The sequence below is a fragment of the Hemicordylus capensis genome, chromosome 2, assembly GCF_027244095.1.
Source record: "Hemicordylus capensis ecotype Gifberg chromosome 2, rHemCap1.1.pri, whole genome shotgun sequence".
In the NCBI taxonomy this organism is placed as follows: Eukaryota; Metazoa; Chordata; class Lepidosauria; order Squamata; family Cordylidae; genus Hemicordylus; species Hemicordylus capensis.
Window position 1 is genome coordinate 300,615,326 of NC_069658.1, and position 25,355 is coordinate 300,640,680.

The window sequence follows — 25,355 nt, forward strand, 5'->3', positions numbered from 1 at the left end:
CTAAACTTTAAAACTATAAACTAAAAGCCTGACTAAACAGGTTTTAGTTCCTTCTTTAAAAAATTAAGAGAAGGGAAAACTCTAAATTTCATTAGGAAGCGAGTTCCAGAGTTTGACAATGGAGTCAGTTACCTGGGGGTGGGGATATGCTCTTCCTCACTGGAAGTCTTTGAACATAGAATTGACAGCTATCCATCGGAGATCTGGATTTTGTGCATGGAAAAGGGGCTGCACTAGGCCTACAATTCTACATTCAACGTGTCTATTCAAAAAATGATTTTCATGAGAATAATTTTATGTTTTCTTTACGTGCTGCTCTGGGCTCCTTTCCAGAGTAGATCCTTTAGCTTGTCGGAATAGGTGTGCCCCAAACACAAAGCAGAATGACTCCCTCTAAGGACTGCCTACAAATGAATCCCCAGGAATGACTGCACGTAAAGTGGGTCAGGTCTGAGTAGCAGACAATGAGACACGGCAGTCCCACGACACAGATAGTGAACTGCTGATAATAATTCCGCTTCCATGGGAAGGGCACACAAAAAGCCAAAGACAGAATACTGTACATTGCTGGTGAAAGTGATCATGGAAAATAACTTCCATAATGTGCCAAGCCAAATTGTAACGTCTGCATTTTTTTCTTTGAAGCTGCAAATGTACTGTACTTTATGACGAAATCTTTGTTTCAGGAAGTGCAGGAAATAGGACCATAGGACCTACAGAATATTGGGAGAGCAGCAACTTTTGTTAGAAAAATAGCTAAACCCGCTTCCCCACACTGCAGTCCTCATCCCCTAAGGCTGCTTTTGATATGGTGGGCGGAAATCAGGAGTCTTAAACACAAGATTCAACAATGCGTACAATGTCACATCTAGTTTGATCCGGGACAGCGTTATCATTTGCCCACTGATCATAAATGGAGAAACAAGCAGAGGGAGGTAAGAATGTGATAAAATCACAAACCCCCACACTGTCATTCATTGGTCTGAGCAAGGAGGTAGCCTCTTACTCCCTCTTTCCCTCTAAAAGAGAATGGTCAGACAGAAACTGATGCAAATGGGACTGATTCTGTGTGGGGAAAACAAAAAGGTCTTGGATTTAAGAGCAGACTGACACTCTGAAGACCTAATATGCAGACAATCATATATTATCCCCAATCAACTTCTTTTTGTCACTCTTCCTTTATGTCAGCATCTCTCTTTCACTTAGGCCACAATCATAAGCACAATTATAGGTTCCAGTGAATTCAACAGGATTTACCCCTGAGTAATAACTTTTTTTTGAATACCTATATGCTGCATTCTCTGCCATTCACACGGCACCCAAAGTGTATTACAACAAAAACACACAACTGACAATAAAACCATAAGAGCTCTAACATAAACAGTAATAAAATGAGTTAAACATTCTGTACTTTTAATACAACGCAGCTATTAAAAACAAAACAATGTTTTTTCTGCCTGCAGGAAAAACTTTCTCTAAAAGTCAGGATTTTTAAAATCTAAAAGTGAGATGATCTAAAAGTCAGATGATGAAAAAATAATCCCTGAGGGGGCCTGCCTTATCTCTCCACCACCACCAACGCAGGAAAGTGCTTTATAATGTGGGTACCACTATGAGGAAAGTCTGGTGTCATGCCCTTAAGTTCTCACCTCTGTAAAGGACGGACATAGAGGGGAAGGCTCCTTAAGAGTCAAGGCGGCAGGCAGAACCTAGCATGTTGAATGGAGCAAAGCACTGGCCTGCTATGGGGCATAGGCAGCTTTCTCTGCAGCAAGCACTCTCCCATCAAGAGAAAGTTGCGAAGTCGACAAAATCACAAATCGCTTTTAGTAGAATTGGAAGCTCAGACTGGAACATGGAAAAGGCTGAGCAGTTACTGTAGTAGACTGTTCAGGCCATCTACTGGACAGGGTGGCCAGGCTGCAGTTTCTGGTCAGAATTTACACATTACAGCCTGAATCCAAGAAACGTTCGGTGGCTTATGTTTTGCTGGGGAAAGATCACATGCAGTCTTTACAATTTTCTGCCTACTCACCTTCCTTGGCATGTTGCCATCCAGCATCAAACTAGCACAGCTGGCAAAGTACATTAAACAACTATGAAGGCGAGAAACTTGCTCTTTTTCAAGTGAATACCGAGAATCTGAGGATTCAATGTTTACACATAGGCAGCTCCATGCTGTGCAGTGCAACAGTCATTGTATAGATTTCTAGACCCTAATTATAAAAGCAAAACATCAGATAGTGCAGCGAGCATCACAGGCTACTCACACACTCAAGTCCATACTATGTTTTTACAAATGCAGTGTTTGGTGTTTGCAGAATAATTTACATGATGACATACAGGTACACAGTCTAGAAAGCTGGGAACTGTCTGAGGCTTCACGATGCATAGCACATGGAAGCAAGCCCACGTGTGATGTGTGAAGCAGTCCCCAAGAAGAGACATCACCCTGACCAAACAAACCCAGTAAGACAACACAAGGAATGGTAGATTCGGGACTGAGGCCTTCCTTGTTGCCATGGAGTACGGCTGCACAACTTTGGCCCCTCCAGCTGTTGTTGCTCTACAGCTCCCATCATCCCAGCCACAGTAGCCGATGGACGATGGGAGTTGTAGCCCAACACTTGCAAAAGGGCCAAAGTTGTGCAGCCCTGCTGCAGAGGGATATCCACGCTAATACCATCTTCAATCACATGCCATTTTGGTTTCTACAGACAAAAGCTACTAAGCAAATTGGCTTGCCTTCAGTCGTAAGAGCACAAAGGTCACCTGTGAACTGGTCCCTATAACCAGAACTTGGTACATGCAAACAGCCAATGGCTAGTGTCCACTCTTCCCCAAACGGATACATCGTAAGCCGACTCTCACAACGATCAGTTTTCAGGCTAGGAGACAGTAAACCAAGTTATTCAGGCTGGTGTGGAGCCAAGGGAATCGCTCTTTTTCAAAGCTGGGTAACCCAGAGTTTCTACCCTGCTCTTAACTGATGTAGGAGGAAGAGTCCTCTCCTGCCTTTCCCCTCTGGGTTGTGTGGGGGCCAGGGTAGATTTGATTTAAATCACAATTTAAATCACTAGTCAGTAAGTCTAGATTTAAATCATGGTTTTTTCATAAAGACTCATTCTTGCTGGTATAATCTTCTTAATATTTACAACCAGATGAAGGTTTGATTCTTGGTCCTCTTCTAGACAGAAAAATTGCCCAAAATAATCTTACAGAAACCTCTGGAAGAGCATGACATTGTGAATAGATTAAAGGAATTCATTTACCAAAAAATTTAAACATTGCATATATACAGCCTCATGCTACATAATTAAAAACTAATCCTTATTCCATGATGAATAACCTTTGGACTATAATGTATCTTAAACAGAAAACTATCTTTAGATAGACTTTTTCCCCTCAAAAAGCATTTTATTTTAAATAAATCCTATTTAAATTTTTAAAATCCTATTTAAATTTTTAAAAATCTATTTTTTTAAAAATGATAGATTTTTATCCACCTCATGGGGGCACTTCAGCATGCTAGGCACATACAGAAGCTATTCTCATGACCAGCAGAAACCGGGCTAAGAGAGCCCAGCCCAGTTTCTGCTGGTTGTGAGAACCGCCAGCACAAGGCTTCCGGCAGCAGCTCAGCGGCAAGCCCGCTTACAGAGCCACCCTTTTAAACGAGGTTAACGGAGTGAGCACTCCATTCAATTGATCATGTGGCTGCCGTGGCTGCTTGCACTCGTGCAGTGCATTACTGGGGCTCAGGGTGGGGGGGGGAGCCACGCAGCTGCACGGGGCGAGGCGCAGGAGCACCGGGGTCCAGCCGCTGCTCGTCTGGGCGGGTGATCCGCCCACCCAGTGACGAGTATGTGGTCATCTGCAGGAAGTGCGGGTCAAAGCCACTCTCCCTGCAAACCTCCTCCCAGCACTTCACACTGCTCGTGCGAAGCACCTCACAGTGTTCCAGACACGTTTGCTAGATATAGGATGACAAGCACAAATGGACTGGTCAGCTATCTTAAGCTTTGGTAACCCAAGATGAAATCCAGCATTAATGCTGATAGAAGCCCTATTCAGACAACACATTGTACCTGCGTTCAGGTTTCTATACATACATAAATGTTTTTGTGTGATGAGTGTACATGTGTTCTTTTTAAAAGAGAAGCTGGATACAGGCCTCTTGAAATTGAGGATACAGATAAGAAGTATACGGCTGTGGGTTCTTTCAAAATAACGTGAATAACTGTATGTGCATCTGTACATACATACACTGTACACACTGTACACAATAATAATTATTATTGTTAAATTTCTCTACAGCCTTTCATTAAAACAATCTCAAGGGGGTTGAGTAGGACTTAAATTGTGCTATCATCTATTCATGCACAAAGATATTCCTTGGATTCCTGTGCAAAGCCATCAGGACACTCAGAACTGCTATCAAGAGCTCTGGTTCATCTTTGAATATCTTTTTAACAGAACTCCTATTTCAAGGAACTCTGGAATAATACCTTTTGTGGTATGGACATCTGCTACTTGCTACTCACATATCCATAGCCAGTGGAGCAGTTCCATCAGGTTCTTGAGTAGCAATGTCACAGTTTCATCATCACCCAAGAAAATGATTAGGTTTTGCCCGTCCCATTGTTTTGAGATCACTTAAAATGCCAAAGATCCAATGGGGCTATTCTCACATGCAGGCAAACCCAGGCTAAGAACCCCAGCCCAATTTTGCTGGCACGTAATTTTGCTGGCCGGGAACCCTGCAGCTCCCCCGCAGATGATCCATTCCTCTTTGCTGGGTGCGTGGATCACATACCCAGATGATCCTCCACTGCTGCTGGCAGCAGGGAGGTTTGGGGGCTGGGAGGACCCTTGGAACACCACAAGTGCACAGTGCATTATGAGGATCCACCAGCCCCAGCAAGAAGCCCTGCAATCTCCCAACCCCAGCTGAAAGCAGCTGGGGCTGGCAAATGATTGAAAAAATGAGCTTAAGGGAGCGCTTGATCCCTTAACCTCATTTTGAAGGCTCCGGAGGCAGGAAGGTTTTAAAGCCTTCCTCCCCTCACTCCTTGGAGCCCTCTCTCATGATCGTGAGAAAGGGCTCAATATTTATTTAGTTAGAACTTCCACCCCAGTCCTCGTTGTTATTGTCTACTGGCTGCATCACAAACTTCCTGTGTCACTTTAGAAAGCATGATCAGATCTCAGCACTACACACAAGCAAACTAATTCCACATGCAACCTTTGTATTGGCATTCCCTATTTTTCCCACCATCTGACTCTGCAGACTCAATATTCCTTCAGTACTAGTGTTTACTGTATAACCATTTATATGCTATGTTGGGCCCTCTGCAGATATATAGCATAAACACAATCTTTGCTTGGAAGATAGCAAACACATCCAGCAAATGTGACAAGTTGTAGGAGTCTAAAGCAAAGTAAAGAGGCATGCATTTGCATATGTTTGCAAGAGGTGGCATTCAGAGGTCTGAAATCCGCAGGAGCTTTTTAAAAATACAGGAAAATCAAAATGAATAAAAACTAGCATCCCTGTTGCCTTGGGAAGAGTAGTTTTCATCACCTTGCTCACCTATAGTAAAAAAAGCACCCATGTAGTCATTTCACATGCTGTACAAAATCAAATACAATAGCTTCAAAAATCTTGGCCAGGATAACTCTAAGGCAAAACTCCTCCTCAGTGCTAGCAATATAGTTTCCCAATTCTAGGGAAAGAACATTCCTTCTGTATTTGTACTGGCAAAATCAAAAGGAACATGCCCAGAGCCGAATGAGACCAAATCTCAGCCACTGCTGCTGCTCCCCACTTGACACCTGTTTTTGGGGTCCTTCATTTTCAGCCTCTGACACCAGATCCCTTGTTCTGTTCAGCACCTTCACTTCCAGCCTGCATAGATCCTACTTAACCCATTCAGTGATGACTCACAAATCAGACCCATTTCCAGATGGAGGGGATGTCTTGCCAGCAAGCACTTAATAAACAGAATTGTCTTAAGAACTGTGAAGATGCCGGTTTGTGGGGAGGTTAATATCCCCCTCCTAACAGGAGCTGCATAAAGCAAGCATATACACAGAAGGAAAGAAAGAAAGAAAGACAGACAGACAGAGCTGTTTGTCATCATTCCCACCCAACATGAGGCCTGCAAGTAGGAATCTCACCTCCCGCCCATCTGCCAAGCTCTTTTCCTCCTGACCTTCCTGCTCTGGATCTGTCCTTTCCTTCTCTGGGCCCACCCCACAGCCTGTCTCTCACACTTACTTGCTTGCTTTTCTCTCTCTCTCTCTCTCTCTCTGGCACAATGCTCTGTGTTGCTTTGTACTCTTATCTGTACGTGGCTGTGATTAATTCTCAGTGGCTGGCAGCAACAACAAGAGGGGGGCGCTTTAGTTCGCTGCCATACTTCAAAGGAAAAACTTATCTGCCTGAAACACACTTTGCCGCCTTTTCAGGGGAACCCTTTCCAGTTCCACGGGGCTCACACAGTGCTGAGAAGCAGCGCAAAAGAAGGGCTTATTTATGGTACTGCATTTCAAAGCCCCCTCCCCACTTGTCCTTCCCTAAGCTCCTGTTCTGGGCTCTGTGCTGTCACCTGCTGGAGGAGACAGGGAGAGTCAACGTCATAGATATTCTCATGTGGAGGAAAAATGTGATTTTGAAATGAATCCAGGTCCAGAGACATTCCTTTCCTTCCATACAGTCTACTGCTTTGCTGCCTTATTGACACTAGGATTTGCCACAGGCAGACAGAAATAAGATGTTGTTACTACTGACCCAGAATAGGCTAGATATTTGGGGTAAAAGGCTACCTCTCCATTGCCAAACATCAGAGACAGAGCAGAGAGGTAAGAGAGGCAATGCAAAACGCCTCCCTCTGCAACCCACAGCATATGCACCAGGTGAACACTCTGTCCCCATGCAACTTACACACAGCGCTGAGTCAATAAGGAAGCTGTAGAATGTTTGTTGCAGTGCAGACACAGCTCAACTGCTGCCATCTGCCTGCCCTGCCCTGGGCTTCTGCATTGGACCGCAGCAGAGCCAGGCACCCTGCATTGTGCCTTGCACACTCCAGGCACTTGGGGGTTTTTAGCCACAACACAAGCACTTTGCTTTGGTCTCTGCCCTCAATCCACCGCTCACCCTCCTATCCTTGCCCTCCACTCCCCAGCAGGGCTTAGACAGAGGAGCAGCATCCAAGACAAAGTAGGTGAAAAGAACAGAGGCTGTACATTCAGACAACAGCAGGAGGCATTTAATAGGGAAGGTCCGCTATCTGCTCAGCCACGTGCCCACGTGCCTCGGTGGGGGGGCTCAGGGCTTCAGCAGATCTGAAAGGCAATTGATATGGAATCATCTCGACATGTACCCCCCGACTCTGAGCCCAACAGCTCCCAGACACTTTACACAGAGGGAAACCACTTTCTTCACCACTGAGACACAGCTTTTCCAAGGCAGAATCAGGCAGTCTAAACTACATATGACCGATTCAACGCAGTAGCTTATGGCAAGATGGCAAGAGAATTCTGTATCCAAGTGAACAATCTGGAGGACTGAGAGAAAAGCATGAGCTCCAACGACATCTGCCCGATGGCTTATCCATAAGTTACAGTTTATGGTCCCTACACTACATGTTTTGAAACCACAGAGAAATAATAGGAAATGAAACCCTGTACTCCTCAGTAATTTGTGGCTTGTTCTGAATGAATGAGTAGCTAACATTCAGTCCTATCTTCACCACATTTATATAAAAGCAGTTACTTTATAGTGACATGTCCGGGGGGGGGGGGTTGACTAGCACCACAAGGTGGTGAATAGAGTTGCCCAGTAACTACTCATGTTCCACAGATAGACCACAGATTAAAAAAAAATTGAGTGTAAAAAATATTCAGTGATGACAGGTGATCACTCATTATGAAGCTACAATCATTATGGGGCAGCATAAAAGCCCAGGACCTGCCATGCCAAACCAGGTAAGATTGCCTCTTGGGTATTTTTTAATTGGCGTGTTCTATGTGCACAATGTGTTCTATGTGCAAATATATTTGCATATATTTAAAATAACTCAGAGATGCAAACAGAGGTGTCTTTCTTACGAGCTCTGGGATAGCTGATGTTAGGCATTTCCAGGGCTAGTACCAAGAACCCGTGGCTCAATACACAGATGCCCCATAGGGTGAGCCACTAGGGCTACAGGTGACAGCATTTCCACATGCAGTGAAGGGTTCCCAGGCTGGCCACTGACTCTCTTCACTAGGAAGGAATATGAAGGCTCCCTGTTCGGACTGGGCTTTTGCCAGGGCAATGATATACACTCTGAGCCTGTTCTCTGGTTATGACTTCCTGACTTGACTTCCAGCTGATTTCTGGTTTCTGCTTGATCACTGCCTAAGCTCAGCCCCGACAGCTGACAAGCTTACGCCCAACTCTGCCTCTTATGGGAGATTCATTTTCTTATAGGAAAATTATTTATTTATTATTTCTCTGTGTAAACTGCACTGACCCATTTATGGAAAGGCGGTATAGAAACTGAATGAACGAATCAGATATATAACTAACCCATCCCACAACCACAATTATTTCAGGAACAAGTGTCAATAAACAATAATCCAAAGTGGCCCCTTATAGTATTCAGTGGCACCATCACTGCAAAATGCCACCTCAGCTGTGAGCACTGTAAAATATCCCCCTCAGGAGATGGGGGTCGCTCTGGGAAGAGTATCTGCATGCTTGCATGCAGAAGGTTCCAAGATCTCTCCCTGGCATCTTCAATAAAGGACTGAGAGAGATGCCTGCCTCTAATCTTGAAGGAGCTGCTTCAAGTGGGATCTGGGGCTGGGCCATGACACTTTTGTCATCTATCTCCTTCCCCAAGCCAAGAAGTAGCAGCAGCAGCAGCCGCCGCCCATATATTTCGACTCCTTTGATGCTAGAGAAAGACTGGAATGCCCAGGACCTGTTCAACTCAACCCAGCAGTTGTTTATAGGGAAGGAAGCTGCTCTGCAGGGACCCCCTCAGCTAGCTGCTCTGTGGTGATCTCCAGCTAGTGTGAAATTCCTGATATGAACTGTCTGTCATCAGGGGTTGCAGCCCCCAGTCACCCATAAAACCAATGGATTGCCCACCCCTAGGGCGCAGCACCATCCGTTAGACCACATCGTAACAAGTCGTTCTAAGCAGAACTAACGAAGCCTACTTGCCATTTTATTTTATTTTTAAAACACCGTGGCTGGCATGATGGACATCACAGGCCCATAAACGGGTGAGCAGCTCTCCAGGACCCGCCAGGGTTGCTGAGCAACTTCAAAAGGTAGCCCTGATGGTGTAGGAACGAGGCCACTGCGAAATGTGGGCATCGGCACAGTACTACTTCCCATTCCTTTCAAGTTGTGCAGCCGCCCCAGTGGATACTTACTGTCAACAGATGGCAGCCTACTGTGTCGGTTGGTGACTTTTACCTAGCACCTCTTCCAACGCACTGTGGATTTGGTTTGCATCCCACCGATATTACATGGGTTACAAAGGGGTGTTGTCTATGGAACGCCATCTTGAAATAATGTGGTAGATCAGCCACCCCCCCAAAAAAAGATGCCCATTGGGATCCCCAGGACCCTGCTCCTATGTGCTGTGAATTTGGTTTAGATTGGACAGCAGACACCTTATTAGAAGGGGACGCACTGACGTGGTGACCTCGTAAGACTTCTTCCCTTCATAAAGTAGGCTAAACACAAACGAGACTCCTACAGACTGCCCAGTAATTACAAGCAGGTGGTAGCATGAGTCAAAGAAATATATATATTATTACTACAAATGCGAAGTTGGAAGTTGGGAGGCTTGCTGTAGCCTCCCGGTCAGGGGTCTCCTCATGAATTGCCGCAATGCGGAGCTGCACTGTGGCGATTCATGATACAAAAAACGGGGTTAGCGGAGCACTCACTCTGCTAACCTTGTTTAATGGGGGGCAATTAGGCAGGCTAACCGCCAAGAGCCGCACAGCTCCTGGCTTAGCCTGGTTTCCTCCATGCATGTGAATAGCCTCAGTGACTTTTCAGATAAGGGGTTGGGATGGGAGGACATTTAAGCCTTTTCACTGTTACATTCAGGATCTCTGGCTCAGAGCAAGGTTATATAGTAATCCACATTCTGCAGGGACAGATGAAGACACTTGCCAGAATCAACTGGGACCTCAAGCTTCATGGCATGCAGATTCCTGATGCAATGATTGTTAGTATGAGGGGCAGTACCGTAGTTCTTTCGAGGTGCCTGGTATTCTGTTCACTTATTGGCAAGCAGTTGAGAAGGGCATCTCCTTGGCTGCTGAAACCAAACTCTTCATTCCAAGTAATCCTTTTTAACACAGAAAATTATCCTGAAGGGTAATTTCTCCCAAATGCTTTGGGGGGCCATGCCAAGCTCCTTATCAGCCAGGTTTCCTAGCACAGCCTAGGAGACTGCAGCCTTCCTCTCACACATCAGGTCCACAGCTCCCCCTCAAGAATAACATATTTGGGGATAAGGGAGATGAGCTGTTATCCACCATTCTGAGAAATGAATTCTCTTTTAATAAAGATTAACACAAGCAAGGCTTCCATCCCAGACCCTGCATTGCTGAAAGCCAGAAAATATTGGAACTTTAATTATATCAGAATAATAAGCCCCCCCCCAAAAAAAGAGCCAGGAAGATACTTAATCTAAATCAATGTTCATAAGAGCAACAAACTCTAACAGCTCACCATCACTGACAGATATGACACCAGTTAATCTAAACTGATTTAAAGTGAACATTATTAATGGGCCCACTCTGCATGAGCAGGTCTTGGTCACAGCACAAGGCAAGTATACGAAACTTTCGGCTTGTGCTCAGCTTGAGACCACACCAGCTGCAGGGTTTTGCACACACACACACACACACACACACACACACACACACACAGAGAGAGAGTTCTGTTACCTGCCCACCCACACTTTATGCAAAGCCTAGGCCACAAATCTCTGAAGACAGAGGCTGAGTTGTCCACAAACCCAGTTCTCTGCTTTAAGGGCAATACTCTGAACTGCCTTTGCATCAAAGATATTTAGATGCTTTTGATATGTTACAGCAGTGGTGTGGAAGCCACTTTTCATCCCACAGCACTACTGTGATTTTTAAACGCCTGTGTGATCAGGACCAGTTGTACAGGTCCTTACTATGCAATCATTGCCTGGCCCAAATCTGGGGTGACTATCAGGTGCAAAAGACCCATGCAATTGGCCCTGCCCACATAATGCTGGGCTTTTACATATTACAGCACTGTGAGATGAAGCAACAGGAAAAGGAGCTCCCACACTGCTGCTGTAAGATACAGAAGTCACTTCACTTGCTCATGATTTGTGGTCAGAGGGCCACATCAAAAGACTCCCCTGTTTTTTGCCAGAGAGGCCTTGACTTGTATTCTTCCCTCCCCTCTTTGGAACCAAGGGTACCAATCTTGTCTCTGGCTCAAACCCTAGACCTCCTTTTAACGCTTTCTAACTCCTCAACCCTAAGCCAACACAATTAACAATACTGATTTCCCTTTATACAGACACTGAGGCTCTCCACACGAGCAGTGTGGAGAGCCTGCAGGGTTTGTGGGGGAGAGCAGGCTGGACCCGCTCTCCGCGCACCTGAGTATCCCGCACTCCCTGGGCGGGCGGATCAGCCACCTACACGATCACCTGCTCCGTCACGGAGCTGGCAGGGGTGCCTGGACCCCAGAAGTCCCAGGATGCCCCATGCAAGTGAGCAGGGCATTCTGGGGAGACCCCCAAGGTGGAGAGGCCTGTTGTTAGTGCTCACTCTGCTAACCTCATTTAAGAGGAGGCTACTGTGGCGGGCTAGCCTCCGTTGAACCACTGGGCTCACTCGGGAACCCAGTAGTTCTCACAATGGAGGGAAACCGGGCTGGGCTCCCTTAGCCTGGTTTTCCTCCATCATGTGAATAGCCTCATCGACTTTGACTTGATTGCTACAATCCTGCACAGAGATTGGCTTGCCTTTAGAAAGCTCCTACATATTTGAAAGTCTAGGGCTTTCTGGCATTGATGTACATGCAAACACAGTTTGGACCCACTTCCACACTTCCTCTAGTTCTTTTTAGTTCAACGAGGCAGACTTATCTCCATCATAGATGATACACTCAATACTAAAACAAGAACGCAGCCTTACGCCTCAAGTACATGCATTCTTTACCAACAGCCACAAACCAAACCTCTACTCACAACCACCACCACCTTGGTCACTCAACCACCCCACTCCATGAAGCTCTACACATGATCAAGGTGTAGAGCCTCATGGAATTATGCAGGAAGAGCAGGCTTAGCCTGCTCTCCTCGCACACAATCAGTTGCTCGTAGCTGGGCGGCCAGACTGGCCGCCCAGACAAGCAGCTGCTTTGGTTTCGCACTCCTACAGCCGGCTACAGCTCCCTCAGGAGCTCCAAGGGTCAGGGGAAGGAGAGCACCGCCACACGGAGCCCCAGCCCCTGGAGCCCCAGGAAGGCACCGTGCGAGTGTGTGGTACCTTCCTGGGGTTCCCTATCCCCCCACCCCGAGTGTGTCAGCCACAGCTGCTGACAAACTATCAAGCAAACAAGGTTAATGGAGCGCTCACTCTATTAACCTCATTTAAGGGGAGGGGTTTTTAGGCGGGCTGGCCACCATGGAACCACCGCACTTGCCCGCGAGCCTGGTGGTTCTCACAAAGGGGGCAAAACAGGGCTGGATTCCCTCAGGACTGGGAATTCTCATGATTCCCCCATCGTGAGAACAGCCTCCATGTCTGCAAGGAAGCATTGGCTGCTGATACTTTCATACTGGTGTACACACAGAGAAAGTTCAGATAACAACTCTTCTGCTCTTAGCTGTCAGCAACCAAAGCCAGGGGAGAAAGCAGATGAATTTGAGACCAGCAAAGGAAATGGCTACCCCAGGAAAGGCCCCGAAAACCCCACACCATGGCAGGGGGGATATTGTTCTCAGAGATTTAATAAAACTCAGCTGCACACACAGGGCTGTGAGAATAAGAAACTGGAGACCCCCTTTTGGGAATCATTGTGTAACATACAGCACCACACTCCATCTCTCAACCAGCTGCTGCTGCACCATACCCAACCCAGAGGCCTCGCTACAATCCAGAAAGGGGAGCCAGGTGCTTTTCTGCCCATGTATTAAATGTCATTAATATTAATTTCAGGCCTGTTTCCTTTTGCGCCTGTCTCTTCTGCTTATGTCCTTGGGGGCCACTGTCAGTTTAACACAGGCACTGAGGACAGGACACATGACCTTGAAACAAGAGTTACTATAGCACTGCCCTCTCATAAAGTCCAAAGTTAAAATGCCCATTTTGACTGGTCAGAGATCATAAAAGTTGATGCTACAGAAATCTATAAACTGCTAGTTTAAACACAGGGATGCTCATGGGATAGACTGAAAAAAGCGTCTCTGAGCGGGGTCCTCAGAAAGTATGAAGCAACTCAAAAGATTTGAGAAGGAAAGATCATGACAGAATAAAAGAGAGCAAAATTCTAGTGGTCAAACTTCAGACAAAAGCAGATGGAAGTGTAAAAGCTAGTGCAGACCAAAACAGCATTCAAGCTGAATTAATTTCCAAAATGTTCAATATGCACATTCATATTTCACACTGCCTATTTGGTCTTGGGATTCAAACTCTGAAAAATATTGCTTTGCAATTTGCCTGTCTCTAGTACTCTTGGATTTGAAATTCAATAGTATTTTGACTTCTGTAAGCACAATCTACCAAGCACTGCTGTCATACAACCCTCATTCATTTTTGAATGAAATTTCTGCAGGAGTAGTCATCTGCATGTTGTACTGTATGTTCTATGCCACAACGGCAGGAACAAAAACCTGCTTCAGTCTTAATGAGTACCTTGGAAGTGAATTGAAGTAAAAGTTCTCAAAGGGTACGAATTTGAGTGCTTGTCAAAGAAACCCACACAAAACAACCATGCTCATTTGAATGGCCAGGTTGCATCTGGTAACTTCCTAAAACAGAGGTGCTATTTACACAGGGTTACATTGACATGGGGCCACATCTAAGTTGTTTGAGAAAATGAGGCACCATTGTACGTGAGATCTGATTTGAGAGCTTGAGAAGAGGGTTTCTTTCAGTTCTACTCTTCCCTCTGTATGTGAAAAGACACCAAGTGGGTCTGTAATGAAACAACATCCTCCCTTTTTAATGGGAAAGAACAAGTTTAAGGAACAGAAGGAAGGTGCAAAGACCCAAGCTGGTTCCAGAAATCCAAATAGATTTGGGCAATCTTTCAAATCAAATCCCCTTGAACCCAGCCTTAGCCTTAATAGTAAATCAATCCTCAGCTGGTTCACAAGCTGTAGCTTCTATCAATTGAACCACTTCACCTGGCAGATCTAAGCAAAACCCACTCATAGTATGATGTTGTCCTACCCAACAAAGAGTTAAGATGACTCCCTGCTCCTTTCAGCTGAGAGAGCAAGCAGACAGCTGATGTAGAACTCCAAGCCCCTTGCTCTTCTCCCCTCCTATCCCTATTTGCTAGGCACTGGGCCAGGCATGAGCTGGTGGTGAGCTGCAACAACCCACTCCTTCCCTCTTGGTTAATCGCCTTCACCCCTATCCCCTAAGAAGGAAACAGATAGAAGACAATGGCCCCTTTCTTCCCAAGCCACTGCTGCTGAGGGCTGTTAATCTCCCTGTAGGGGAGGGGAATGCTGGATCTTGGCCAATATGCAACAAAGTTAAACTTAAAAAAAAAAAAATCCCTGAACAATCCTTGTATGAGCTTATTCATAGGCTCCAAACATGACCCCAGCACTAATAGGGGATGCTGCGTCAGCAGAGCTGCACGCAGCTGAAGTGTGTGCGTGTCTGAAACACAATCTTGGCTCTGACCATAAAATCCCATTTCTGGTATAGTCTGGTCTGTAGGAAAATGCATTAGTAGAAGCAAAGCACAGGAGAGAAGGCTTGGGGGTGAAGAAAACGTTTAAACTATAGAGTGATTATGGACTCAAAGTAACCACCTGTCCAGTTACTACAGCTTGCTCAGGACACCACGAAGAGAACTGTCCTTCCCCAGAGAACTGAAAGCACTAGAATGCGGTCTCAAGCTCACTCGCTCAATGGCTGTTAATCTTAACTGGCAATCCCTAATAAACAACCTCTTCCCGGCCTATTTCTCACAAGGTGAGCCAAACCATTAACTTGCCTTCAAAAAAAAATCCTTCTTATGTGCAAACACCTGCAAAGCTGAACAGAATTAAGAATATGTTAATGCAAACTTTGCCCTTGTGGTAGCTCTGTTTTAGATGAAGGGATAGTCAGTGATGAAATGAAATGAAATGCTGGATACCAAAATCTCAACAGCAGAAGCAGAAAAGGGAGTTATGAATGTAGGAACAGATGCTTAGAGCAAACCTGGATCCTTTACTTATCCATTGTCCAGATGCACTGTGTGAAGTTACCTCTCCAACCACAGAAGAATGGTCCCAATAAAATCTTGTCTTCCATAAATCAGGAATGATGCAGTACAGGATGCAACATCACTCTTGACATGCAGAAACCAGAAATACAAACCAGAAATGCTAGAAACTGTGATCATCTGACGTATATTTTCTATGGTCTGGTTCACCCAGCCATTGCGTGAAATACCAGAGTATCTGCTCCCATTACAGTCACAGCCACAGATTCCCTATCTGTGTACCACAGCTTCCCTATGGACATGAGTCATGGTGGTGGTGGTAGCAGTAGTAGTAGTAGTAGTATTACAACACTGTATACTCTGACTGCGCCTTATAAATCTATGAGGCGCTTCACACAATTGGTGTGAAGCACCAGGAGAGCAGGCTTAGCCCATTCTCCCCGCACACGAGCAGTCACTCGTTGCTGGGCAGCCGCATCGTTGCTGGGTGTCGGGAGCTCCAGGGATCGGGGGAAGGGGAGCACCACCAGCCCCCCGAACCCCAGGAAGGCACTGCGCAAGTGCAAGATGCCTTCCTGGGGTCCCTCCTCCCCTCTCCCCCCCACCCCACCCCAAGTATGCCAGCCATGGCTGCAAGCAGCCGCAGCTGACACACAATCGAGGTTAAGGGAGAACTCACTCAAGGTTAAGGTTAAGGGAGCACTCACTCCGTTAACCTCGTTTAAGGGGAGGGGTTGTTAGGCAGGCTAGCCACCAGGGAGCTACTGGCCTCACCCACAATTGATCAAAACCAGGCTGGCTCCCGTAGCCTGGTTTTGATCAATTGTGTGAATAGCTTCTATATAGAGACTACAAAAGAAAGGTTATTTCTTACATATTCCTTGTTAACTGTCTATTCTAAAATGTAAAAGAACTGTAAGAAGTATGTTTAACACTCCATCAGGCAAGCCAAAAAAGTAATCAAAGTTTAAAAGCTTGGAAGGAGTACTTAAAAGAGATCAAAAAGCCTCTTAACAATGATTTCTTTAAAAACAACAAAAAGGAGCAAAGAACCTGGCTAAGACACACACAGGGCTTTCAAACTCAGTTTGTCACAAGGGCCATATTTCACTACCTGTGTCTTAAAGATACCTTCCTCTCTCCGATGTACCAGCGCTTACACAGAATCAACTACGCACTCGCAATTGACCCAAAAAGTTCACCTTGTTTAGGTTCTAATCTTGTAAACAGAACTGAATGGCATTTAGTATGCTGTAGCACAACATCTTTGTTAGCCTTTAAAAGAGCCCTCAAGACACTTTTTTTAAAAGCTTGACTTTTAGTAATTCTTCGATGTTTTAAATTGTTTTACTCATGGTTGTTTTAATAGTTTATTTTATTGTATTTATGGTTTGTGAACCGCCTAGAGCCTTCGGAGTGAGTCCTGGGCCTGATTCAGCTGGGCTGTTCTTATGTTCTCAGTATTTATGTTCAGACAACACTGAGCAAAATTGCAACTTTATTTATGTGGGGCTGCCACTGCGCTTAATTTGGAGATTGCAACTGGTGCAGAATGCAGCGGCCAGGGTCCTCACTAAGGTGCCTTGGCGAGCACATGTGACACCTTTGCTCATTCAGTTACACTGGTTGCCAGTTGAGTCCCGGGTTAAGTTTAAGGTATTAACCTTAACATTTAAAGCCCTACACGGTATAGGCCCTCCATACCTCCAAGACAGCCTGGTTCGATATGTCCCTCGCCAGGTCCTGAGATCAGCCACAAGTAATGCCTTGGTGATCCCGGGCCCTAGGGATATTAAACTGCAATCAACAAGAGCCATAGCCTTCTCAGTGGTGGCCCCGATTCTATGGAACGGTCTCCATGATCTGTTGACCTTTTGTAAGGCATGTAAGACTGAAATGTTCCGCCGGATGTTTGGTCGCTGAGATAGCTGGTTGTAGAGTGGTCTTGTAATCCATGGTAATTATGTCATGTGGAATGAGTATTGTATGCGGTTGTGGTTTATGAGGCTATGTAATATATTTTTATGAAATTATGTTGTTGTGTATATTATTGCTTGTAAGCCGCCCTGAGTCCTATGGGAGTAGGGCGACATATAAATCTAAATGAATGAATGAATGAATGAATGACCTGACTCCGTATAAGGTAGCTTCCTATGTTCCTGTTGAGTGGATTGTGTACAGTACTTGTTTGGCTGGTCCTAGTCCTGTAGACAAAAAGGCTATTTACACATGCAGCCTAGCCCAGGCTATGGAGCAGTGTCAGGAACAAGGCTACACCTGGCGCTGCCCTCCCTCCAAACTCGAATTTTTACCCCAGCCTGAACACTCAGACTGCTTGCAGCCCAAGAGGACACAGAAACAGGCACCTAGAGTGCCCGTCTCCCTGGGGAATCCCCCAATGTACCATGCTCATCGCACGGTGCATTATGGGGTTTCCAGAGACTGGGACACATTGTCCCAGGAGATGCATGGATCATGTGGGAGCACAGTCTGCGCTCCCACCAACGTTAAATAATTGTCTGGAGGGAAGGTAAGCTTTGTGCAGCCTTCCCCACCACCCGCCCGCCCATTCCGCCTCCAGTCATGTGAATACCCTTATTATAAACACCTTACAAGTCTTAGTGGCAGCCTAAATAGTCCAATAGCAAGAAATCCATAGGTGAAGACAGTAACAAACCAGTTTTAAAAGATGGAACTAAGCTATGACTGGCTAGCTCTCCTCGGACATTGAAGCTTCTGCCTCCCAGCAGCAGAAGCAGCTCCCTCCCTCTCTCGTTGCCTCCCCTTCCCTCCAGCAGTAAACCTGGCCAGGGACAGGGGAAGAGGAGACAGAGAAAGCAAGAGTGCTGGTGCCAGCTCGACAACACAGCACTGAAGCGAAGTTGCCGGCACCAGCATGCTCACTAATTAAACAATCCTCTAGTCGTATATCTAAATAAATAAATAAATGTTAAATAAGTAGATAAATAAAGTCCTACATCCCAGCTGCTGAGAGGCTGGCAGCAAGGAGGAAGAGGGTGGCACCTGAAAATGGGAAGAAGAGGTGGGCTCAGTGAAGGGGCACCCCCCAAATCTTCCCCTCCAAGGCATCACCTGAAGCGACTGCCTGGGGCTGAAACCATGTCTGTGCCTTATTACCTCCTACTACAGTAGAGGTGGGCAAACTAATGGTGCAGCGGGGAAATGATTTGACTAGCAAGCCCAAGGATGCTGGTTTGAATCCCCATTGGTATGTTTCCCAGACTATGGGAAACACCTATATCGGGCAGCAGCGATATAGGAAAGATGCTGAAAGGCATCATCTCATATTGCATGGGAGATGGCAATGGTAAACCCCTCCTGTATTCTTCCAAAGACAACCACAGGGCTCTGTGGCCACCAGGAGTTGACACCTACAGACTCAATGGCACACTTTACTTTACAGTAGAGGTGAGTCACAAGGATGATCTGATACTTAGGATAAATAGATGCTAGTGGCAGTGGGATTTTAGAAAGTGGAGTGGGGGTCAGGAAAGGTCCTGGAAGGCAAACTCCTTTTTAGTGCATAATGCTTTAGAGCAGTCAAAGAGCTTCAAATACATTATCCCAATAACTGTGACAATGACTCAGTAAGATAAATCAGTATGGCTTGCCTAAGGCTAGCTAGTGACTTCCTTCCTGAGACAAGACTGGAACTGGGGACTTCACAGCTCTTAGCCACCACAGTACACAATCCCTCACAGTAAAGACTCAGTTCTCCCACACCCATCCTCAGCACATGCAACTTCATCTTCTCTGTTCCTGCCATTGCCCACCCTGCTCCCCCCACCCCCAAGCCGACAGCTGCTCCAGCAGTCTCGAGCCATTGATTTCTGTGCTTTGCCCTTCAAAATTCTTCTGGCTTCATGCCCGGGTTGTATCGCCTAGTTATTCAGGAGCAAATATCTCTATTATTATTGCAATTATTTTCCAATCAACATTGTTCTCTGTCGAGTCAATTGAGGGAAGGGGGGGGGGGGACTGACAAGGAAATCAATGCATAGCCTTCACCCTTTTCACAGAGTCAGGATACCATAGGGAACCCAATGGCAGGCAATTTGGGCTGCTATGCTCACAAGGAGGAGCCGCAAACAGTGAGAAGAGAGATCAAACAGGGTCACTCTTCAGCCCTCTCAGGAAATAAACTTGTGTAACTTCCCAGTGTGTTAGCTATTGAGACTCACAAAGAGCAATATGGAGAACAGAGACCAACTCTGATAACCCTAAAAAAGCAGGAGGCATTGATGGCTTTCCGGCATGTGAAGGCAGCTTGAGAAGGAAACAGATAATAAAATAATGCCTTTTCCTGCCTTCTAATGGTATTTAAATTGTGCTTGTCCTAGTTTTCCCCCTGAAGCCTTTCTATCTCTGATGAAATCTCACGGCAGCATAATGACCATTACTAACACAGCTTGTGAAACTGATGCTCTAGATATGACGAGGTAGGCATTCAAAATGTTACAAATTTTACATGTCAATAGCGAAGCTTCCCGAAGAAAACAGTTGTGAGCAAAACTGCCATTAATTTATTTTATTTCTGCTTTTCTCCAGAAATGTGCATCAAGATGGGTGTATCTCAAAGTCAGTTTACAATTTTTAAAAAAGCAATTTATTTTACTATGAAATACTATAACCAAAACAATCAGTTAAAACCAACAACACAAGCAGCACTGTGGTGGCGGGGTAGGTTATACATTTTTTAAAAAAAAAACCAATAAAAATAAATAATAAACAGAAGATATACACAGCAGGCCAACACCAGACATGTTTCAGGTTAAAAATGCTAAACAGAACAGCAGTCTTAACCTGCCTGCAAAAGGACAACAGAGTGGGGGCCTGACAAACCTCAAGGGGCAAGGAATTGCAAAGTATAACTGCAGCCAATAAGAAGGCTATGTCTCACAGGTCACTTCAAGTTGCACCTCAGAGTTGCACCTTCTGACCTAGAGTCAGGACCACACAGAAGATCTCAATGACCAGCCAAGGCACATGTGGGAGGAGGTATTCCCTAAAGTACCCCATTCCCCCTGCTAACTGGGCAAAGAGGCACTTTTTTAATGTGGCAGTTCTCTTTATTTAGCAGGGGGAGAGTAACTGGCACTATCCACCCCCAGCACAGTACTTCCAGTGACTGTTGCTGGTGTCTATCTTATGTTTCTTTTTGGATTGTGAGCCCTTTGGGGACAGGGACCCATCTTACTTATTTATTATTTCTCTGTGTACACTACCCTGAGCCATTTTTGGAAGGGAGGTATAGAAATTGAATGAATGAATGAATTCCCAAGCCAGGATAACCAAATATTCACTTATGTGTATGTACATACCTGTTGGAGACTAGGGATGTACACAAGCCGGTTTGGCAACTTGGGTGCCCGCGGAGAACCGGGTTTGGCGGGGCGTGGTTCCCTAAGCAGGTCCTTACCTGCTCGGCTGCCACCCTGCCACTTTTCCAAGTGCGGCGCTCACTTGCTCAAAGGCCGCCCGCGCACTGGCCATGTGTGTGAGAACAGCACTGCAGCTGTGTGCGGCCTTGTTCGAGCAAGTGCCAGAAAAGCAGCAGGGCAGCAGCAGAGCAGGTAAGAACCTGCCCACCTGCTCCTTAAGTATCCGCTCCCTGCCCACCTGCACCAACAGCTCATTCCTACTGGCGACAAACATTTCCAACCCGTTAAATGAGATCTTCAGAAGAGATAAATTTAGCGGATCTTTATAGTTCTACTGAACCATTTTGGGTCTAATCCAATAGATGCAACAGAGCTTAAAAGAGCTACTGTTCTTGTTCAATGTGGATCTGGGAGAATTGATTCAAGTCCTATAAGACACACTATGTGGCCTTGGACAAGTCACACTTTTTGAACTTGACCTATACAACCGCCATCATAATGATCTTCCCATTTTGACAAGCACTTAAATGCTTGGAATACAAATAAGGTTACTTTAGCAGTATATTTATGTTTTACATGTTTTGTATCTCTTTTAAAAAAATTAAACCTGCTTTATAATGCCTTCTGTTATATCTTATGGACAGTATCTGCACTGACCCTTCATGGATAGGCCAGGTCCTAGAACTAGAGAAACAGTTCTCTATCCAACTATATAGGCTGTTCTCACAAGCAGCCATGCCCAAGCTTAAGCAGCCAAGCCTGGGCTTGTCTGCTCGTGAGAACCACCGGGAACCCAGCACCGAGGAACCCAGCACCGGGAAGCCAGCTCTTCACTGAGGCACCCTTAACTCAGCTCCCAGGAGTGTTTGTCAGCACCTAGAGTGCCCATCCCCTGGGGGAATCCCCCAGTGCACCTCACTCGGCGCACTGTGGGATACCCAGAGGCTGGGATATTGAGTCCTGGCCTCTGTTGATCTGCGCTGCTCCTGAACGCACTGGCTGGATGGCCGGGTGATTTGTGTACCGCAAGGGCTCAGAGCAGTCATCTGGGGGGAGGTAGGTTGAACCCTGACTTTCCACCCGGTTGTGTGAATATCCCCAGAGAGTTCACATGCACATGCACCTCCATTTTCAGTTTGAAAATAAAGCAATAACTAGCAGGAAAGACAATCACCACAATTTGGTTAAGGAGATCCACAGTGTAAGGAGATTTATTAACACGCATCACTTGCTAGATCAGATGCACATTCTTCAGATGTGCATCTGAAGGCAAATCTGAGCAGAGATCTAATCTAATCATGCTTTAAATTAGATGAACACATCTTGATATGCATTCAAAAAGACATCTTAACCCACATTCTTGCACAAGTTGAATTGAATCAGGGCTAGCAACTTTATAATTCCAACCAGTTTAGCCTACAATCCCACATATACATACCTGAGAGTCTTGTTGAAACCAACGAGGTATAATTTTGAATGAACATTCTTAGGAGCAGAATTAAAAAATAACTGCTTCCCTACAAAGTGTTGTCTCCTACTAACTGCCCAGGAATACTGCTGTGTTCTTGCTGTGTTTGTCACCACAGACATGAAACTTCAGCAGACAACCAATCAGTGAAGTCTGCATCTCATTCTGAAGGAACCTCAGCCTGCCTCCAAGCCCAGTCTTCCAGGAAAAATGAGGAAACCATGTCTTTTCTTACTATTTAGGGACATTCAAGATCTCTTTAGCATGACACATCCAGGCTTCCCTTTCTCTATTGTGAGCAAGAAGAATCAGGGTCCCAGAAAAGCTGACAAAGGGAAGCCAATATTTAACAAATATTTGTAAATTTTATGGAGTCCAAACACATCTTCAGCTGAAACCAACTGGGCAGCCCCAGGCCAGATGTGGATTATTTCTGGCTGGGTTCTAAAATGCCCTTCCACGTCCAGGTTTCAAATTTCCACTCACAAAGCCGGGGTGGGTGAGTGGGTTAGACTTACTGTGCTTCTAAGACTTCTCCTACTTTGAGCAAAAGGAGTTACTCTCCATAGCAGTACTGGTATAAGATAGCCTCAGGAGAAAATAACAGAGCTATCTTAGAATAATATCTATCAGAAATAGGCACCCACATGAAACATAAGGACCTCTGGGTGCGAAATTCCCTGGGAAAATATCCTTTCCCTCTGGTCAAAGTGTCATAGACTGCATCAGAAGATGGGAAAGCACACCCAATTTATCTCCACACAAAACACAGCCACTGAGACTCCCACAGTGTAGTGCTGCCTAGATGCTTTTTTCAGGCCTGAGGACCAATGTGAATATGCCAAACAATTTTGCATAATTCCCCCCAGGAAATGTCATATGAGAGCTTTGATTTTTGTGAGACAAACATGCTGGTGTAAGTAAATCAACAAAAAGTCATAGTCATTAATACATATAAACACACTCCAGATGAACAATTAGCATTCAAGATGGCCACCAGCGGATTTCTTACAACAATATAACAGTTTAGTAAATGCCCCTTTCTGTTACTTGCCCCTCCAAGTAAATGGCACTCCTCTTAGTCACATACATTGGCTTTCTTAAATAGAAGCTTCATCAGTTAATTGTCAAGAACTAAAAGTGGTTAAAGTGAAATTGCCAGAGGTAGTGAAATTAACAACAAATTGAATAAATGACATTAATATGTTCTCTGACAAGCTGACAGTCTACTATGCTTATTACTACGGGGATGCAGCAATCAACCCACCTAAATGAACCTAAGTAGTTTGCTGACACAGAAAGGACAGACATGAAAAGCAACTAATTAATGTGCACAGAAAGGAAAGCCCCTATCTCCTCATTTACAGCAGTAGGCAGGTGAGAGATTAACTAAAGGACTAGCCACACTGCAGTTTTAACTCAGGGCTCTAAAAAAAATAAAAATTAAATGTCTAGCCCATTCCAACCCTTAATGTTCAAGGTCTTTACCAACAGGTTAAAAACAGGTATGCAACTGAATCCTATGCAGGATATCCCACTAAGTTCAATAAGGCTTGCTACCAAGTAAGTGTGCATGGAAGCCAGCCTTTGAGTATTTAATTAAAATCAGCTTAAAAGAGACAAGAATCAAAAAGTCAACACTTCAGGCTCAACTCCAGTTACCAAAGCCAAAAAAATACTTGGGGCTTTTCAAGCTCTCCGAGAAAAGGAATGGCATAGTCACCAAGGGCCTGATAAGGGAAATGCTTCTTGGGTTCATTTGATCCTAAGTTAAATCCTTGCTGCCAGGTTTTTAAGGTACTGCAGAACACCCAGACAATGAGGCTATTAACACACACATGCAAAATGAGGCTAAGGAAGCCCAGCCTGGTTTTGCACCCCCTGTGAACTGCTGGGATCAGCCCAATCCCAGCGGCTACATGGTGGCGAACCTGCCTATTTAGCCAGCCCTTAAAATGAGATTAAGAGAGCAAGCGCTCCCTTAACCTCGGGTTTTTTGCTCCTTTGTCAGCTGTAGCTGTTTGCAGCCACCGTTGGCATACTCAGAGAGGGGCAACACCCATAATGCACCGTGCACTTGCTCGGGGGGGGGGGCAGCAGGGAAACATGTGGCAGCACATCCCAGCACCCCGACCCTCAGAGCTGCTAGGAGAACTGCTGGGCGTCTGGGAAGGAGATCCACCCGCCCAGGGAAGAAAGGATGATCGTCTGTGGGGAAGGTAGGTTCAACCCACCTTCCCCACAGCCCACCCACGAACCCTTCTCATGGATCGCGAGAAGAGGCTCAATGTCTTGCTTTTAGAAGGTCAGATAAGACAAACAATTCTGCAGGGAAAGTTACGCTGAGAAAAAACTTTAAAGTAATTACTGAACAGAAGGCTACAGCAAGTAGAACAGAATGAAATTAGAACCCCTTTTAATTCATCACCCTCTTCACAAACACTATTCAAGCAACATAGTTGGGGGGGGGGGAAAATACTAAAGCATTTTAATAATCATCACAGTGCCCTGATGGGCTCTTAACAATCGTTAACTTATTAACCCTTAGTTAATTATCAAATCTCATTAAACCATTGAAAACTGTTCATAAGCGGAATCTTAATGCCAAGTGAGATTAGGAAAACATCAACTGATCTTTGCAGATGGCCTTTAATGGTGGAAGGAGCAGCCATTGATACCAAGATAACTATTCATATTAATAGTCAACTGAATGCATGCACTTGGCAACCCCGCAGCTTCACTATACCCTTGCCATAGCTAACAGACAGAACATGTTTTCTTGAACTGAGAGATTATTATGGCTGTTTATGGAACCCCACTGTCATGCTGGGGTGGGGCGCTAGCTGAGAGGCTGGGGACTCTTTTTCCATCTGAATCTCCCTGGCCTGAGCTGGGAGATTTGCTGAGCCAACCCTGCCCTTCGGCCTTGACCAGCAGAGAACATTGGTTGCTGGAATTCCTGCTGCCAGCTTGAGCCACAGTCTTGTTTACCCTGATGAGCTGCAGCTGCATGGGGGCCAGT

The 25,355-nt window shown here is 45.5% G+C and overlaps 1 protein-coding gene across 13 annotated transcripts in view; it reads right to left on the reverse strand.

The window, feature by feature from the left end:
* The window catches only part of PLXNA1 (plexin A1), a 423,385-nt gene that overhangs the window by 224,984 nt on the left and 173,046 nt on the right, over positions 1–25,355 (reverse strand). The window contains exon 1 of one of the 13 annotated variants that reach the window (XM_053299228.1): positions 6,281–6,330. The exons of 11 other annotated variants lie outside the window; for them this stretch is intronic. The gene's annotated coding sequence lies outside the window, so the exon portion shown is untranslated. Of the gene's footprint in view, positions 1–6,180; positions 6,204–6,280; positions 6,331–25,355 lie in introns of those variants that run through there. One more of the 13 variants, XM_053299229.1, reaches the window with a different exon arrangement.